Source organism: Mustela putorius, unplaced genomic scaffold (genome assembly GCF_011764305.1).
Source record: "Mustela putorius furo isolate JIRA1106 unplaced genomic scaffold, ASM1176430v1.1 tig00003863_pilon_pilon_pilon, whole genome shotgun sequence".
Lineage (NCBI taxonomy): Eukaryota > Metazoa > Chordata > Mammalia > Carnivora > Mustelidae > Mustela > Mustela putorius.
In genome coordinates, this window is record NW_025422015.1 from 30353343 (window position 1) to 30374172 (window position 20830).

General features: G+C 37.9%; 1 protein-coding gene across 6 annotated transcripts in view; it reads right to left on the reverse strand.

Annotated features, from left to right (window-relative positions):
• PKIB (cAMP-dependent protein kinase inhibitor beta) overlaps positions 1-18881 on the reverse strand; it is a 109904-nt gene extending 91023 nt beyond the window's left edge. Inside the window, exon 1 of one of the 6 annotated variants that reach the window (XM_004740114.3) lies at positions 18463-18817. The gene's annotated coding sequence lies outside the window, so the exon portion shown is untranslated. Of the gene's footprint in view, positions 1-676; positions 785-2191; positions 2466-11929; positions 12024-18462 lie in introns of those variants that run through there. The other 5 variants (XM_045066405.1, XM_045066408.1, XM_045066407.1 and 2 more) reach the window with 5 other exon arrangements.
• Between the last annotated feature and the right edge of the window lie 1949 nt (positions 18882-20830).

Genomic DNA, 20830 nt, shown 5'->3' on the forward strand with positions numbered 1-20830 from the left:
GATCATGACCTGAGCCGAAGGCAGCGGCTTAACCCACTGAGCCACCCAGGCGCCCCCCCTTTTTTTTTTTTTTAAAGATTTTATTTATTTATTATACTTTAGCCTTTGATGCAACTGTGCGCTATTCCAAGATATTTAAAGAGCTCAATTTTGGCCTCCACAATATGTGCTTGGATCTTCAGGAGAAGCCAGTGCTCAACAAAGGCAACTTTAAAACCTAAAAGCAGAACTCAGCCTTCTTATGAAAGCTGATGAGTTCTGACATTTTATCAACTCTTCTGAAGAGTCATTTATGCATCGTGTGAAATAGTAAAAATAAAACAAGATGTGGGCCTGGTGAATTATCTTCTGACTTGACCAGACCAGGGTTAGCTTGCTAATTTCTCTCAAATGTGAATATTTACTTTGGCTAAATAATGTTAATAGGGGAAGTTACATATTCCATGAGGCATAAAGAAAAATTACTTTTCTATTACCCAGAAACCTTCCCGTGCAACTAAGCCTAAAGGAGAAAAAAACTGGGAAGGAAGTATTTGAAATGGGAACTCTAGCTGCGACAGCTACCTGACTTGCTCCCAGTTCATGTTTAATTAAATTTACATCAATAATTCCATAAATTGCTTGCATGTTCATAGAACATAAGTTATCATCTTTGATTCTAAGGTCAAATACTTACTGCTAACAACCCTTGTGCCTCTCAGGGAGACTTGGACCCCTGCCAGACTGTACTGTTTTGTCCATGGGGGCGGGCCCACTACTGTAAAACTCTGTGGGGGATAATCCACCACCATGGTCCCCTGGTTGCCTGGCAACAACCCCTTATGACTGCTCCTCGGGGACTGCTAGGCAACAGCAGCACTGAGTCTGACCCAGCTGCTCCCAGAGCATGGCTTCTCAAGAGGGCCAGGTTAACAGGAGGCCAAGGGCCCTAAGTGACTAATTACATAATCCGTACACATTTCTCAGAATGCTCTCCGACTGTCGCTAAAGAAAAATCAGAGCACAGCTAGTTCCTCCCCTGAAGGGTACTCTGGAATGTATCCTTAATTTAAACTCTATCCCTGGATCTTTAGAGAAACTGACAGAAAACTAACGCATCAGAGCCAAAATCTGTGGCCAAAAAAGTCTATTTAAAAAAGCGCACACACGCATAAAGGAGGTCATTCTTTTTTCAATCACATTTAAAATATGGCTTTCAAAGCTTTCATAATTTCAAAGAATTTTGCTATTTAGATATCGTCTGTTAACAGACCAAAAAATGGGAAAAACATAAGAATTTTCCAAGCCTGTTCCTAAGATATTTCAACACATAACTCTAAGTACAGCTTCTAGGAAAGACTTTCAATTCTAATCAATAGTTAAACCCACATTTACATCTTCAATTTCGATATCTCCTTCTGCACTCAAGAAATCTAAATTGTCATATTTTTCCATCTACATCCAACCTACCTCTTAGGACAAAGGCCTAATCAATCTAAAAACTTACACATCAGTGCATGAGTACAGCCTCACCCAATCTTCTTTACTGTCCCTTAGATCTCTATCGTGAGGAAGAGGTAGGTGCTCCAAGAGACATGATCTTATAGCCAGTACACCACAGATACAAATAGGATTCTGCTGCTGTGCTCATTTAAAACCATCAGTCAAGTCCAAGCTATTTAGCAGGATATGAAAGGCACTTCTGAATCTACTTCCCATCAAACTTCCAGCCACATCTGCTCAGTCCACGATGCGATTTAATTATAGTTCCCTAAACAACATCACACATTTTAAGTCTCTTTTTTCTTCCCAGAACACATTCCCCTTTGCCTGGCAAACTACTGGTTAGATGTCAAGATGTAACAATAACATCACCTCCTCTGAGAAACTGTCTCTGATTTTAGAATTACTCATAACCACCTCTGAGCATCTTTATTCCTGATTCATACAGCCATGATGGCATTGGTCATACTGTTTCACAGTTATTTCCCTACTTAACATTAATCTCATGTTGCTCAAAGGCTGGGCCTTATTCTGTTCAACCTGGTTTCCTCAGTGCCTAGCATATTCCTTAACATTAAGAATGAGTTTATACTATAGTTTAATAATGATAAGAAAATTGTGTACCGAGGCTAAATGGTAAAATATACGAGGACTGGGCATTTTTAACCTCTTAATTAAACAATTTACTAAGAAACAAAAATAAACTAACCTCCTGACTTTGGGGCTGGTCCTCTTCTCCATAAACTATGATGAATCATTGAGGGCAAATAAGCAGCTATCTCTGAATTGATGCAATCCATTCAGTATTATGGCTAAAATAACCAGATTGTTTGTGCCCATTCTGTTGTAATTAAAATAACATGAAAGTCAAGGGAACTACATGGTCTGGCAACCAAATCACTAAAAGCTGGTCTGGAGCTAGTATCTGGGAAGAAAACTTGCCATTCAGATTAGTAACTCTTAAAATGGCTTTCGCAGAGGAATGCCTGGGTGGCTCAGTCGGGTAAGTGTTCAACTCTTGATTATGACTTAGGTCATGATCTCAGGGTTCTGAGACCGAGCCCAGTGTTGGGCTCCATGCTCAGCAGGGAGTCTGCTGGAGATTCACTCTCTTCCTTTCTTTCCATCTCCCTCCACTCCTCCCCCCACTCATATGTGTGCGCTCTCTCCCTCTCTCAGTAAATAAATACATTTTAAAATTTTTTCACAGAAATCTTGGTGTAACTGAAATAGAGAAGAGAGTATAAAAGAAATTAACTAGCTAAAGGCCAAATAAAAAGCAAGGAAAAGTTATTCTAATTTTAAAATTTCCTAAATAGTAATTCACAAAACTTTATTTCCTCCACATGTGTTCCTCAAAGCACTAATTTTAAAGATAGGAACATGACCAAACAAAACACAAAAGCCCACAAATGTCACAACAAAGCTAGTATCTCAAAATTGTGCACCAAATATCTCAAAGTCGCTCAACCTCTTACCTCACCACCGCAGGCGCTGGACATACAGCCCTCCATTTTCAAATATAACAATGCTTTCAGGATTTTTCTATAACAAGTTCACATATATGATTATGCAACCATATCACCAAAGACTTTAACATTAGCAGTAATATGACTGTCTAGGTTAACCCATGCAACACAAACCCTAATTAATGGAAATCTGCATTGTGAGCCTATGAATTGTTAGTCTATTAAGAGCTTGTGGGGTCTACACACTGCTAAGGCTGTGCACTTCTGAAACTAGGAAACCTGTATTCTTGGAAGTATTTGACTGTGTGTCAGAAAGTACTCACAACTGATAAATCACAACGTGATAAATTTTGCATAACAAAGGAGTCTTACTTGATAGTCTATATATTAAAGTGTATTTATATATTAAAATAAAATAAACACATTATTAAGTAGAATTAAGTAGAACAGGTAAGTACAAAATTTCAGGGAAACTGCCCTTTTCTATGGAGCAATTTGAGTTATGTCTCTAGATTTCTGGGAATTTTTTGGTGGAAAAGAAGAACAATTTGACCACAGCAGAACAGAGCTGGGCTACGACTTTCTTTGTTCTGGATAAGACACTTTTATTAATCCAACTTAAAACTATACTACTTTTGTTGGACAGCTACTTGACAGTATCAATTAATATTAAATTGGCCATAAAACAGAATCCTTTAGTATTCTATTATATTAAACCAATTCTACGAATAACCATTTTTTCTCTATCGGGTTTCTTTTTAAAAAAATGTACACCACTCCTGTATTTATCCTTATCTAAAGAAACTGTCAAAATAATTATTTTTGACTCAGAAAGCAGCACTGATTGTATGACTCGCTACTCAAAAACTTGTGAGAATGCAAATTAACTAAAAATTTAAGTCCAAAATCTTCATGCCAGCATTTAAGATTCATCATTACAACTCTAATGTATCTTTCTACCCTTATCTTTTCCCAGTCCCTAAATAATTCTACATAAGACTCTGTCCCACTCTTCTCTGTATTTCTAACATTGTTCATGCTGTTTTCTCAATCAGGGATGTCTTGCCTATTCATTGAAATTCCATCAGTCCTTCAAGGATCATCCCAATTACTGTATGTTCCATAAAGTCTTTCTGATTAATCTCAAAGTTTATCTTTCTCTTCTTTGAAACCCTACAGCACTTTTTAGTTCTTTAGTTCTTTTGTGGTCTTTACTACTGTCTTCCCTGCAGGAAAGTTGTGTATATTATCTCACCCCACCTTCTCAAAACAGATATTTCTAAGTGTACATACAAGAGACAAGAGTCTCACTCTTTCTTGTATGTACTATATCACTAGCCACAAGTGACTGATCCAAGAGGTGCTTTTTAATAGATACTTGTTTATTTTAATTTAGTTAAGTATTCATATCAGAGATGCATGTGATGAGTTCCAAAATTCATTAAAAGCTTTTTCTATTATTATTTACTTTATTTTATTTAAAGATTTTATTTATTTATTTGACAGAGAGAGAGCACAAGCAGGCAAGCAGCAGAGGGAGGAGGAGAAGCAGGTTCCCTGCTGAGCAGGGAGCCTGACTTGGGGCTCCATTTCAGGACCCTGGGATCATGACCTGACCTGAAGGCACCCAGGCACCCAAAAGTTTTTTTTTTATTTTAAGTACTATCACACTTTATTTACTTCCATTTTTAAGTAATCTCTACACCTAATGTGGGGATCTAACTCAAGACCCCAAGATTGAGAATCATATGTTCCACCAACTGAGCCAGCCAGGTACCCCCATTAAAAGCTTTAATGAAGGACATCCATAACCATCTAAAGAAATGAACCTGAAAATGAATGGGCACATGTAGCATTAAAATATGGAATTACACACTCTAATAGAATAATTCAGGTACTTTTTGCTATGTGCTGATTTTATGATGAAGAACTTAAATCCTATTATTCATATTAGTATAAGCAAGTTGACAAAAACCTGAAATCTGAAAAGATAAAGACATCTTCAGGGTCACATGACTAATTAAGATCTGAGTTGGTCTCACAATCAAGCTTTTTTAGTTTAGTTATAATTTCTATTGCTATCTCCCAAATCCTGCGTCAACATGTTTTCTTGTTTTCTATTAATGTCTTCTTAAATGTTAGCTGCAAAAGTATTTGTGTAAAGAAGGGTTCCCTTATCTATTTTTTATCCTCAAAATAATTATTTTAACAGACAGAATTTAAAATAAAATCCAGTAATGATGACTAAAGGGGATTACAACAAACAAAACTTATTTATACAAAGCTTAATTCTTTTGTAACCTAACTAAAAAGAATAGAGTCAAGAATCAAGATATTAAAAATGCTGCTAAGTAAATGTCACAAAATCTATGCACTAATAAGATTCACAGTCTTTATTCACAAGACAGTCTTACAAGTTTAATCAGCACCCATTTGTGCTTCCGTTTTAACTTGTGTGTCACCAGTTTAATGGATAGTAAAAATTTCTTCTCAACATCCATTTCCACTTTGAGAAGGCTTCCTCCTATATTTACTCCATGTGATTCAATTGTTTCCAAGAATAAAGTTGAGACTCATATCTTACAAATCTGAGCTCCAGATGCACCTAGCCACAGTGATTAGTTCAGAAGTGGTACGTGACTCAAACCTGCTCCAAAAAGCTTATTACATTTTTCCAACCCAGCAAATGCTTACAGAGTGGGTTCATGATGCAAGTTTGTCCATCTTAGGACTGGTACAAAAGCTACTAGGTAAAAATACTTTTTCTCTTTGAATCTGAATTTGAGAATTTAGGCCAGGGGCTCTTGATAGCTCTTTTGTCACTAAGCAGGGCATGAAGATGAAGACAGGAGATATATAAAAAGAAACTAAGGGATTTCAAAATTTTCAAACGTGTAGACTCTTTAAGTCAAGGATGTACTCTACATAGATAGCATCCTGGGAAACCTGTCAGGCCCAGAAAAGCCAGGAAAGTTGCTCATGTTCTTTGAGAGTATGTGGATTCCTCCAGTAATTTGCATAAACATGATGATATGGGGACATTAAGTCGTGAAGGACTCAAAACAGATGAGGGTGTGAAGGTGCTGTAGTTGTAGGGGAGAAGCTGGTAAGGGATGAGCCAGAACCACACAGAGTTCTTAGGTTCTTCACTGACTTGTGCTGATGGAAACATGGAATCCATTTTGAAACATCTTACTCTAGGCAGTAAGAGTATGGAGAGTGCAAATAGATGAGTCAAAGAATCAGCCACCTTAATGAACCCACAGGACAAGTATATGTCTGAATCTTTGGACTGGTGTTAAAAAAAAAAAAAAAAAAAGAATAGAGAGTGCTATGCCTAGAGAGTTTCTGAATTTGAAGTGGTAGGAAGGAATAATTTCATATAATAAAAAGTCCAGGGTGTGGCCACAGAAATGGTTGGGTGAGAAATAGTAAAGGTTACTGCTTGAGTTGTAGAGATCAAAAACTGAGAGGTCATGTTAGATGTAGATATGAAGCCACCCAGATTGAGAACAGAAGAAGGCTGGGAAAAGTTGACTGGACACCAGTCGCTAGAGTGTTCAGTGAAGGAAGGTTTTGTTCAAGTAGTAAGTAGATGATAGGAGTGAGTAATGATAGAGGGCAGTACAGCCAGATGGCTCCAAGAAATTGGGGTGAGTCAAAGAGAGTGGAGAAATAACGATTTAGAGGTGGGATATGGATATATGGAGGGCATGTGACCCACCTCTCTGCCTTGAGATTTGTGAACTATGAAATATTAAACAGTATCCAACAGAAAGAGCTCAGAGGAAAGGAGATACCAAGTTTCACAGCTAGGGAAAAAAGTGGAAGTAAAGAGAAGTTTACTTTGATTGAACAGGTGTTCCAGAGAGCATGAGCGAAGGGTTTTGAAGAACAAAAAGCAAAGATCAGGTCAAGGAAAGACAGCACAAAGCATAATAAAGCTTCAAGAAAAAAATGAGTAGACAAAAGATGAAAACAAAGCTTTGAAGCATTAGAAAATTATCTGTTTTGCAGGGCTAAAAAAAAGTCTATGTTCCAAAACTAGTAATATGGAAATTTTAGAAGAGCTAGCAATTACGATACAGGGAGTGGAATTCTTTTTCCTTCTGGGGTGAGGTGGTGAGTGACAGATGTGGATCAAGGCAGTTCAGAGAGGCAATCAAAGAGCCCGCAGTCATGTGCAAGAGCAGTGGCCAAAAAAGCATATGAGTGGCACGCTTGGGACTACAGGATAGTCAGCACAGCTATGAGGAATGTGGGCTCCAGGAGGTACAAGTATGAGGAGGCATGGGATCAGATTCAAATCAGTGGAGAAGGAATCAGTTATAGAACAAATGGATTCAAGACAAGACTAACCACTAAAAATAAAATAAAATAAAATAAAATAGTAAAATAATAAAGATCCCCTCATTCAATGACTACTAAAATAATTTCCAAAGGATTAAAATTTAAATTAAAAAAAAATTATAAGTCCTACCAAAAAAAGTAGGTGAATATTTTATAAGTGGGAAGGTTCTTCTCAAGCTCAACAAAATAAAAAACTATAAAAGAAATGGATAGCTTTGACATCTGTAAAATGTAAGTTTTCTATAAAGCAATGCTCCCTAAATGAGTAATGGCTAAATAAATAAATAAATAAAGCAATTTTAAAATTGCTGTGTAATGAGTCAATCAGAGAAAGTCAATTATCATATGATCTCCCTGATATGAGGAAGTTGAGAGGCAACATGGGGGGTTTGGGAGGTTGGAAAGGAATAAATGAAACAAGATGTGATCAGGAGGGACACAAACCATAAGAGACTCTTAATCTCACAAAACAAACTGAGGATTGTGGGTAGGGGTGGTGGTCATAGGGATAGGGTGGCTGTAGGATGGACATTGGGGAGGGTATGTACCATAGTGAGTTCAATGAAGTATGTAAGTATGATGATTCACGGACCTGTACCCCTGGGGCAAATAATACATTATATGTTAATAAAAATAATTAATTTAAAAAAATGCAAGCACCTGGGTGGCTTAGAAAGCAGAAACCATCTGCTTTCGGTTCAGGTCATGATCCCAGTATCCTGGAATCAAGCCCTGAGTTGGGCTCCCTGCTCAGCGGGAAGCCTGTTTCTCCCTCTCCCTGCTTGTATTCCCTCTCTCAATGTGTATCTCTCTGTCAAATAAATAAATAAAATCTTAACAAAAAATAAAATAAAAATTGCAGTGTAACAAACATACAAGGAGTTAATATACTTATCAATAAAAAGCTTCAAAATAAAAAAGGATTAAAGGTAGGCAAAGAATATAAAAAAGTAACTTAGAAAAATTAAACCAAAATAACCAATAAACATATTAACTAACTAAAAATAGTCAAAGACATCTGATCAAAGAAATACAAATATGAGCTATCTTTTCCCACTGATTTCTAAATTCTAAATTTTTCAAACATTATTTGTATATTAGCAAAAATGTTATTTTGAGTATAAATCTTATAGGCCCTCTGAAAGAAATTATGCAAAATGTATCAGAAGTCTTTAAAAAGTGAATATGTTATGACCTACCAATTCTATGTCAAGAAATTGATTCAAAGGAATTAATCGAAGAGGTATGTGAAGTGTGTAAAAATTATGAACAAAGTTATTTACTATGACACTGTTAATAAAACCAAACTTGGAGACATTCTGCATATTTACCAAGATTAGTTAAAAATGTAACAGAACACGATGCAGCCATTAAAAATATAATTTGTTGCCTAGGAAACATATATGAGATGATATATTAAGTGAGAGATATGGTATCTGTTACATCAGTTTTGGTTTTTTAAAGCTACATATGTGCAAAGGATTTTATAGTTCATGGTGGAAATATATAGAGAGCCTATTTTCTTCTTAATACAATTCTGAAATTTCTTGATTTTTCACTGCAATGTATATTGCCTCAAAAACACTTTAAAAATTTTAAAGTTTGGGCGCCTGGGTGGCTCAGTGGGTTAAAGCCTCTACCTTCAGCTCAGGTCATGATTTCAGAGTCCTGGGATAGAGCCCCCGCATCCGGCTCTCTGCTCGGTGGAGAACCCACTTCCTCCTCTCTCTCTGCCTGCCTCTCTGCCTACTTGTGATCTCTGTCTGTCAAATAAATAAATAAAATCTTTTTTAAAAAATTAAGTTTAAAACTGGGTATTTTAAGTAGCAAACATTACCTCGTCTGGAAATAACATGTACAATAACTCATTATAATGTAACGAGGTATAATTGACAAAAAAGATGAGAGTAAGAATCTGAGATTTTTGGTGAAGAATTTACAATAGTAAGCACATATTATTCTTGGTAAAACTGAAATCTACATTTGAACATTGCTAATATTTAAAGCAATGTATTTTAATGGATTGAGTATGTTTTTCCTTTGTTCTCTCATTTCTCAAATCAATGATTACCACAGGATGGAGCAAAATTAGAATGTACCCATTTGGAAAACTGGAAAATTATGTTTCATACCTAAAGTTCACCTAGCCAAAAACTACTTCATGGGTCACTTTGCATAAGGAAAAATGCCAGTTTTTTAAAAATTTGCAATAGGATTATAAAAGTATAATCTTATAAATGTGCCAAAACTGGAAGATAATTAGTATTGAATGTTAAAATTGAAATTTAAAAATCTTTAAATATTCTTAATTACATTATGGCCTTATGATAAAAATATCTGAAAGAAGTTAACAAATAATGTAAACCTTTAACAATCTTTTTTTTTTTTTCCTTCTAAAGATATTTATTTATTTGACAAAGAGAGACACAGTGAGAGAGGGAACACAAGCATGGGGATTGGGAGAGGGAAAAGCAGGCTCCTCTCTGAGCAGAGAGCCCAATGTGAGGCTTGATCCCAGGACTCTGGGATCATGACCTGAGCTGAAGGCAGATGCTTAACCGCTGAGCCACCCAGTCTCCCCAACAATTTTTTTTTATAAGATAATTTGAGATTTTTTTTAGATAAAGCATAAACTGTTGTCGTTACACAAAATCCTTATTTCATTAAACCATATTTCAAGTGGCTCATATTTAGATAAAATCAGCAAAGTGAAGACTGAACCTATTGACTATTAAAACCAATACTAATTATTGATAAGTAATATAAAAAGTTTTCAACAAAAGAGGATAAAATAGGGTACTTATTTAAATTGATAAAAATAAACATCTATGAGGAAAAAAGTGCTTTGTTTCCCGCATTTTGCAATTAAAACTGAAAGATTTATATGTCTTGTCAAAGGATTCAAACTAGAACCCAAAACATGGAATCCTCAGAGTTGGAACAACTCATGCTGGGTTTTACCTGAGCCTTAATATTTTTTGGCAAAATTCCACAAATATTTCAGGGAGCTACCCTGTGAGGAAAATATGTCTCACTTCCTCCTGAAAACCTGCTTCCACTCTTCCCTGAGGCAAACAAATTTAAAAAATTGCACCCCATGTTGTAGACTGGTCTCATTTCTTCACTGTCAAATCCATATGGTACAAATGAATAAAAACCTGAAATAACCTGGAGTAGACCAAACCTGGTTCAGTGGTACAGGACTTTGACTATGTCAGGACACAGTGGATGGACTGCCCAAGTTATCACATTGCTTTTTTGTAACCATCTTTAACAACTAATAATGAGGAGCAGCACAGGACATGTGTCATGCTCAGCAGTGACTTAGGAATGTTCAGTACGGGGTGCCTGGGTGGCTCAATGGGTTAAAGCCTCTGCCTTCAGCTCAGGTCATGATCCCAGGATGCTGGGACTAAGCCCGGCATCGGCATCCGGCTCTCTGCTCAGCGGGGAGCCTGCTTCCCTTCCTTCCTCTCTGCCTGCCTCTCTGTCTACTTGTGATTTCTGTCAAATAAATAAATTAAATCTTAAAAAAAAAAAAAAAAAAGAAAGAAAGAAAGAAAAAGGAAAAAAAAATGGGGTGCCTGCCTGGCACACACGATTCTTGATCTTGGGGTCACGAGTTTGAGCCCCACACTGGGTGCACAGCTTTCAATAAAACAACAACAACAACAACAAGTTAAAAAAAAAAAAACTCACAGATGGCTAATTTAGGAAGATATAAAGTAAATAATGTGTTAATAAATAAATGGTTTTTTGTTTTTTTTTTTTAAAGAATGTTCAGTATGAATGAATGAGCGGAGTATTTTGAGTTAGAATGGTAGGCTGTGAATTTAGGCACCAATCAAACCTGTCTTTTTATCTGAACTCTGCCACTTTCTATTAAATGACTTTGAATAGATGTTGTTTTCACCTACTTACTTAGAAAATAGGGCCATAAGGCCAACTCCACAGGTTGGAGAATAAATAAAATTTGTGAAACCACCTAGCCTGGGCCTGGTACATTGCTCAGTAAATAGAAGTTTCCATTCCCCCGAGGCAACTGGGTGGTGAAGTTGGGTAATCAACGTTGGTTGTTTACAACTCCTGGTTTCACCTCAGGTTGTGATCTCTGGGTCTTGAGATTAAACCTGCCTGGGGCTCTGCACTCAGAAGGATTCCGCTTGAGTCGCTTCCTCTTCCTCTGCCCTCCCCACTGTGCTCTCCCTCTCTCTCTTTCTCTCTAAAATTATCAATTTTTTTTTTTAAAAGAAGAAGCTTTCATTCCCTTATCATGCACAATCATTTCCACTGAAAGAAAAAATAATCATGTTCCCTTAGGAAAATTTCAATCTTGTGTTACTAATCGAAAAATATTATGTTGAAGACCTCTACTTTTGTTCTAATCCCATTACCTCTTTTGGAAATCAGCTTCATGAATTATCTTTTCTGTACCTTCTAATCACTTATTCATGGTATCTAAAGAGAGAACCAAGGTTGTCCTTGAAACAGTAACTAAAAACTAATTTGACCCTATGTTCTGACCCCCACTACCCACCCATCTATCTTTTTCTTGTATCTTTTGGCTATAATCCCAGGATGAGTACTTAACACTGGCTAACCCCATTCCCTTACTTTCCATTTCTTACCCAATAAAATCTGGTTTCTCCCTCCCAATCATACAGCCTTTCTACTTGTCAAATAAAATACCCTTTCAGGCCTTCTCCTACTGGTTCATCCTGTGACTATGACCTATTGATTATGTCACACATTTTGATGCTCTACATACCTGTGTTGCTATGACAATGCCCTTTCCAGCTTCTCTTTTTGGGCTCCCAAAAGAACTTACTTCCCCGGCTTCCATTTTCTCCCATTTCCTTCCTCATTCCATGTGCTTGCCATGGAGGCCTCGTTATTATATTTACCTCCTGGTTGAAACGTCAGCTAAAAGTACGCTTCCTAAAGAACAGCCTCTTGGGCATCTTTACCTCTGATTCCTCTTTTACTCATCCTCTTCCCCCATGCCCACTATATTAGTTTCCTAGGGCTGCCATGACAAATTGTCACTTGGTTTAAGTGCCTTAAAACAAGATGAATTTACTCCCATACAGCTTGGAAGGCCTGCAACCCAAAATCAAGGTGTCAGCAGGGTTGGTTCTTTCTTGGGGGTCTCAAAGGAGGATCTGTTCCACGACTCTCTCCTAGCTTCTGGTGATGGCTGGCAAAGCCCTTGCAGCTACATAACTCCAATCTCCGCCTCCACTGTCATGTGTTTGTCTTCCTCTACGTGTCTCCGTCTCTGAGTCTTTTCTTAATCAGGCCAGCAGTCATACTGGGTTAAGGGTCCATCCCACTCTGGGATGACCTCATCTTAGCCAATTACAACTGCAATGACCTTTCCAAATAAGGTCACATTCTGAGGATCGAGAAGTACGTGAATTTTGAGGAGACATTACCCAACCCAGTAAAACTGCCAAATCTGCCCTCATTCTCGTACAGCCTCAAAACTCAAGCCAAAAATCTGAGAAGCACTCTTCACTCCCACCTCCCTCTAATTTCCTCTACCACTTATCAAGCCTCATCATTTTCAGTCTCTAACATTTCTAGACTTGAGGTACTCTTGTGCATCTCTAATTCTTTATCCCTAATCCCTGACTTACTCTTTAACATCTCTTGTTTGGGCTACTACAATCCCCTCAAATTCAGCCTCCTCAGAGCTAGAAGAGTATCTATAGGTACAAGTACACAGTGTCATGGCATATTAGAAAGATGTAGAATTGCTTTTTATTTTTGTTACTTCTCCCTTACTGCAATGAACACAATTATGACAGATGTCCTTTTCCAGGGATGTAGGAACTGAGAAGCAGAGTGGTTTCTGTGGAAGCCTTGGACTTTATAATATCTTCTTTTGGCTTAATGGACCCTTTAGAAACCTTTAGAATGTGGAAAAAATCCATCATCTCTACAATCTAGCTTTTTATTAGATTTCAAGGCCTCTTTAGGAAAGGCAGACAAGAGGGGTTTATTTCAATGTTTTGAAATTTCCATGTATCTGGCTCCAGAGACTCCATGAGAGAAGCACTTATTCTCATTTTTTTAAATAAACAAACATAATAAACTAATACAACTGCATGAGTTGTAAGCCATCCTTAGTTATGTGTGTACAAGTCCGTGCACACACATACACATGCTGATTTTTAAGATATTGTTTTCAGGGTACCTGGGTGGCTCAGTGGGTTAAGCATCCAACTCTTCTTCATTTCAGCTCAGGTCATGATTGCAGGGTTGCAAGATCAAGTCCCACATCAGGCTCTGTGCTAAGCATGGGGTCTGCTTAACATTCTCTCTCCCTTTCCCTTTGCCCCTCCCCCATTCATACTTGTTCTCTCTCTCTCTCTCTAAAAACAATTTAAAAATTTATGTATATATATTTATATACATATTTGTATTTATCTATAAATATATATATTTATAGACAATAGTCTATATATACATAAAAAACTATATATATAGTTTTCTCTTTTAAGATTTTACTTATTTATTTGAGAGAGAATGAGAGAGAGAGCATGAGAGGGGAGAGGGTCAGAGGGAGACTGAGTAAGGAGCCCAATTCAGGACTCAATTCTGGACTCCAGGATCATGACCCAAGCTGAAAGCAGCTGCTTAACCAACTGAGCCACCCAGGCACCCTATATTGTTTTATTTTGACACATATTAGCACAGCCCATAAAGATTAGTCTAGAAGTCCAGAAGTAAAGAATGATATAGCCATTTAAGAAGACACATGTTTGGGAACACTGCTTAACTCTTCCCTGTCTTCCATGGTTTTATTCCTGAAACTATCACATTGGACCTCAGTTTCCTCCTTTACTTCACCACTTTAAAAATGAAAGCCTTAGAGTTAACCATGGTGATTTCCATATTCCAAAATGGGGTTCTTTTTCATCAACATGGTGGATATTAGGGCTTAGCAGGAAGTAGGGTCTATGGGAAGAACGAATTTAAGAGATAGAAGAAAAATATTTAGTTCCACTTATTTTACCTGTAAAAGCTTCTAACAAGTGTTCAAGCTGTCTTGGCTCCAGACTACATAATCTTTATGTGTCTCTATATCCCTGATCTTCTTTGCAGTCTGAGAAATCCTATTCTAACTGATCCAGGATCCTAGGTGAGATTACCTCCTCCTGTAAAATGAATATATACAAGTCCAAATCATTTCATTCTTATTTAGACAGCTCTGAACTTCTTTTCTAACTAGACATCCCAACTCTTGGATGCCATCATATTTTAAAAAAAGGAGTGACTGAAGGACACAAACCTGCTCTGATTTATAAAGTCCAGAACATACAATTCCTGGGCATAACACTGCTTTTGCCTTTGAGAGCTAAAATAGTTTATCTTACTTCAGTGAAAAGTAGATTATTTGATTTCTCAAAATCAATTGTATTTCCAATAAAAATTAAAACTAATAATAACCACTTTTGATTTTCTGAGTATGTTCTCTTTATGTAATGCCACTAACTGATAATGACTTATAAAAAGTACATACAGCATATTAATATGAAAATTTCTGAGACCAACAAGATTCAGAAGAGCATTGCACTAATGGCAGAAGTTTGTTTTGTTTTGTTTTGTTTTGTTTGGGGGGTGGGCAGAAGGAGAGGGAGAGAGAGTCTTAAACAGACTCCACACTGAGAGCAGAGCCTGATGCAGGACTGGATCTCACAACCTGAGACCATGACCTGAGATGAAGCCGAGAGGTGGACACTTAACCAACACCACACAGGCTCCCCAATGGCAAAAGTTTTAAAACAAAAATACAGAAATCCTAGATTTGTTCTTAATACATTTTTTAATTATTATGCATGATTTAAATTAATTAAATAATAATTTAATAATACATGATTAAATAATTAGTAATACATGGTTTGGATTATTTGATTATATTTAATTAATTCTTAATACATGATTTTTGTACCTTTCACAAATCAATCATGGGCCTTAGATCTCTATATCTAAGGATAGAATATGTTTAATTACTTAAAAGTTTTCTGTAAAATCATGGCTAAGGAAGCTTATTTTATTACAGGATTTATACAGGGTTTTTTAATATTTGGAAAAAAAGATTTTTTAACTCAATTAAAATCTTGTATTGAAGGAATGGAAAACCATTGAATTTACTACCAAGCCATTCAGTTCTGAGTCTCATCAACTTTTAAAACACAATTTTCAAATTGCTTTCTTTTCCATTTTCAGTGGACGCTAAAGGAAATTTAGTCTTCATTAGGCCTGATTTACATTCATTAAGCATCAAAACAAAAAAAAATTGGGGAGAGGTATGGATAGGCAGAGAACAGAGGATTTTTAGAGCAATGAAAATACTCTGTATGATATTTTAATGATGGATGCTTGTCCTTACATATTTTTCCAGACCCACAGAATATGCAAGAATGAATTCTAAGGTAAACTATGGATTTTGAATGATTACAATGTGTCAATGTAGGTTCATCCATTGTAACAAATGTAACTGGTAACAAAAAGATGTAACCAGTCTTGTGGGAGATTTTGATAAGGGAAAGCTATGCATGTCTGGGGGCTCAGAGTATATAGGAAATATCTACACCTTTCTTTCAATTTTGTTATGAATCTTAAACTGCTCCAAAACAACTATCATTAAAATATTTTATTTCTGAGAAGTACTACTTCTTTTTCAAAATTATTTAAGCTCTAAATTTTAAAGGAAACAAAGTGTTTCCTCTTCTAACCTTCTGTCTAAATGTCTATCAAAACATATATGATCCAGTCAGAAACACTTACTTCTCCAGAATTTTCTACACTTCATAAATATATACTTCTACATAAATACCATTCTATAATGCTCTTTCAAAGTTATACATAAGTTTATCATATAACCCAGCAATTCTAAGTCTATTTACCCAAGAGAAATGAAAACATATATATCCACTAAGATTTAAATGTAAATGTCCTTAGCATCATGATTCCTAATAGCCTCAAACTGAAAACAATTCGAACGAGCACTCACTGAAGAATAGATAGAATGTGGCATATCCATATAATAGAAAACTATTAAATAAAAAGGAATGAAAGGCTGCTACATGCTATAACATAGATGACTCTCAAAAACATTATGCTAAGTGAAAGAGGCCATAAACAAAAGACCAGGTATTATGTATGACCCCATTTATATGAAATGTCCAGAAAAGGCAAATCTATAAGACTGAAAAGAGATTAGTGGTTGCCTGAAGCTGGGTATGAGAACAGAGAGTAACCATAAATGGACATGAGGGATCTCTTGGGGGTGATGAAAATTTTCTAAAATTGAATTGTGGTGATGTTTTTACAACTTGGTAACTCTTCCTTAAAAATCACTGAAAGGGATAAATTTCTAAAAATCTAAATTTCTAGTTTAAAATTGACTAAAGAGGAGAAAATTTGTTTAACACAAATAAAATGTGACACATTTTTAAATATCCTGCATAAAGTATTACATTAGCCTTTGATTTTTTTCCTATAGAAAGATGTGGCAAAGATAATACTAAAGTCAATCACTAAAGACATCTCCCTCTCCCAAAATCATACTTTGCTTCAAAATCCAATCATTTTATCTTCCAGAACTTTTTTTTTTAAGATTTTATTCATTCATTTGACACAGAGAGATCACAAGTAGGCAGAGAGGCAGGCAGAGAGAGGGAGAAGCAGGCTCACTGCTGAGCAGAGCACCCTATGCGGGGCTCAATCCCAGGACCCTGAGATCATGACCTGAGCGGAAGGAATAGGCTTAACCCACTGAGCCATCCAGGCCCCCCAGAACATCTTTTTAGTAAATAAACCCTTTTGAGATAGTTTCAACAGAGAGGCATTGACCAGTGTGGATCGTACTAGCAGGAAACAAAAAAGGTTTTCAAAATGCTGGTCTAACCAACCCTGATCCGGAATCTATCTACTCCATTACACTACTTTCTGTGAGCTATGTGACCATCACATCTCATTTTAATAATCCAAATTCTGAGCTTTCTAAATACTAAATCCCAGAAGGCTTTTTTTTTTTTTTAAATGTGTAGCAATGTCAATATGAAGAAAGGCATCTTGGAGAGGAGTGGAGGGATGGATTTTGAATCTACATGTACACGAAGAGACATGCAGTGCTCATAGTAATTTATATCCACTACTTTTTCGTATCCAGACCGTTAATTGTTTTTAGTCTTTATTTTCTAAGTGTATGTTTAAGTGGTCTTCTGCCTTGAAAACTCCACTTTCCAGGGCTACAGACTCTAAAATAATACCTGCTTGGTTTGGAGCGGTGGGGGGGGGTGTCTTTTTGGCTTTGGGGGTTTTTTAGTGTGTTTCCCGTTTGTCCGGCTCATGCCAAGCGCTTCCCAAAGGAACCGAGTTCCGTTGAGCTTCCTGGGATGAGTTCTAAGCCGACGGTACTGGCTTCTCGGTCTCAGCCTCACTCAGGAGGGTACCGGCAGCGGCAGCTGGGCCCTCTTTCCCAGAAGATACATCTGGGTGCTTCCCCAAAGGGGTTGCAGCAGCAGCAACCAGGACCCACGCCCTCCATCTCCTAAACCCCCGAGACGACTTTTCACTCGTGTTCCTCCTGGGCAGGGGTCCTAGGCTCGGGGAAATCCCAGTAGCCGTAGGGGACCCTCAGGATCATCTGGTCTAACCAGGACCACATTTTGTCAAAGAATGAACGGAGACTAAGGGAGTGAGGCAAGTTGGCTAAAGCCACAGAGCCGGTTAGGGCTCGAGTCCCTGCCGGTGGCCGCGAGCTTGGAACAAGCAGCCCAAGGAAAACGACGTGGCTTTGCGGGCGAGAGAGACTAAGGACTCGACAACTTATGACAGGAGGTCACTAATGTCCACCTTCAGAGCAGAGCCAGCAAAAAGCAGGTGACCAGCCCTCCCTGGTTACCCCTGTTGACCTAAGCGCCCCCTTCCACTCTAAAGGTGCCTTAGTTTGCATAGTGATGCGGTCGCTCTAGCATACGGGGCACCTGCTTGGAATCCCCCGGTGCTAGCGCAGACTGAGCGGCAAATGGAAAAGTTGCACTTACCACATCTTTTCTCACTCAGTCGCCCCCGACTCCCCAAGTCCTCTCCCTCCTCCCACGCACCAGCCACACTCACTCCCGCTACCCCTCCACCTGGTACGTACCAGCGGCGCGCAGAGCTTCCCGCCGCGCCTGGGCCAGGTGTCCTCGCGCTCGGGCTCTCCCAGCCTCGCTGTGGCCGAGAGCAGCGATGCTGGCTCGGGCTCGCTGCCGCCTCTACAGTCCAGGGGATGCGGCCGCGTCTGAGCTGCTGAGCTGGGGCGCTGCCAGGAGGTGGCAGCTACTCCAGGGGCGGAGGGAGCGGCCGCCCGGACCCGCCCCCAGCGCGGAGCGAGCCCCCGCCCCCCATACCCTCCGCGGTGTCCTTTTGCCGTACAGTCCCGGGCGACGTGGGACTGGAGGACAAGCGCAACGGAGGCTCTTTGTTGGCTGTTCTGAGCGCACGTAACAGACGACTGATCGTCGGGGATCGTTACAGGACCGATGTCCTCCCCGCCCGCCACTCTCAGTTCCCCTGGGTGAATGTTTAAGGTTCTGCTAAGAATTCGCTTGATGTAAGTGCGGGAATTTCGCTTCTCTCTCGCTTCCCAGACGTTGTGACTTGTCGGTTGACCCATCTGTGCGCGCCCAGAGGGTTTGTGCTCCAAGTGTCATAAGGTTGCCTTTTGATCTAATCCTGGCTGTTTGGAGAAGGTAGGAATGTGCGTAGTTTTCTTATCTGCACCAGGAATTTGGGTCTTCGTGTTTATTAGAAGATTATTTTAACAGACTGCGAAGCAATATACAATGCGGACCACTTTTGGACAAAGTAAAACAGATAACAATGCATATCCAGTTTCATCCAAAGATTCTCACCCAGGAAAATGAGGACCTTATTATTAGGGTTTCATTGTGTCTTTTAAAATCCATATTAAATGGATGACAATACTGCTGAAAAATTAAAATTAAGGTACAATTCTCTGCTTCCTGAGAAGGTGGTTTATCTTCACTGAAGTCCTGAGATCACATCTGCTTTCCTGAAAGTCATTTTTAGTGCTCAAAATCTTAATACCATGGTGCTCGTTGGTACTGTGCTCTGCCTTCCTACCCAAGGCCCATGATACTTGCCACTTCACTACTGACTACTTCTAAATTCCCTTTTTAGACAAAGACTATGTGAGATATGAAAATATAATCAGGGAAGTAATTCATTTAAGATACCTACTAATGGTGATACAATCAGATCCTTTAAATTATTTAATATTTCTACCTCTACAATGTAGTAATAATCATTGCTTGCCATTTTCACCTAATAAACTGAAGCCCAGTAAGATAAGGTTTGAATGAATTGAAATAGCTAACAAGACTGCAAATGTTTCTGCCTTTAAGGTTGTTTAACTTTTGGGGCACCTGGGCTGCTTAGTCAGTTAAGTGTCCAACTCTTGATTTTGGCTCCAGCCACGATCTCAGGATTGAGAGACTGAGACCGAGGTGAAGCCCCTGCTTTAGGCTCTGCACTGGGCATGGAGCCTGCTTAAGATTCTCTTGCTCTCCCTACCCACTCCTTTTCTCCTCTTAAAAAAAAAAAAAAGAAGAAGAAGAAGAAGGTTCGTTGACTTTTTTTAAACCTACACACTGTTAATAAAGCTTGTGATTTTTCTAAAAGCCGACCTGTATGTTTTATTTTCTAAAAACATAGTTATTTGTGTGTTCATACAAATATTAATTCGAGAGATTGAGTTATTTATATTTTTAGTGTAACTTAAAAATTTACCATTTGACATTATCAAATATATTTATATAACAAAGATATTCTAAATATTATTACTAAAGGAAATTATTCTGAGTCTTAATTATTTTAATAGAGAATGATACTAAAATGTTTGGATATGTGAGTTATACTACCACGATTGGATTTTTATGATTCTGCAACTGTATTCCTTATACTCACAAAATTTGTCTTAAGACCTGTATTTTTGGTTAAATTTGATATGATCATTAGTCTTCATTATACTTTTAAATTATGTATTTGAAATAATCAGAAACACTTGAATGTATGTTCCATGAACACTGTAGCTTTAGTAGCTAGAATAGTACCTGTACAAAACAAGTGCTTAAAAGCAGTTGTTAAATGAAAAAATGTAATCTCATTTCCTTCAATTAAGACAAAATAATGACTTAAGAAAATGCTATTTACAGAATGCTATTGTCTACTTATAGTGGATTGAAGGTTTTTGGTAGTCTCTCACTTCTATTAAGCAAGTAAGGGAGATGATGCAATCAGGTAGAAAGCCTAAAGATTTGTAGCAACCGTTGCTAGGAATGGTGGAGAGATGACCATAAGCCCAAAGAAATACTTCTGAGTCAAAGAATTGAAAGTAGTAGTAGCATACCATTGTGTGAATTTGTGTAATTGTATAAAATATATGACTCTAAATACAGGAAGCTTAATCAACTTTGGGGTCTTACCAAGTGATCTGATGAAAAAATAAG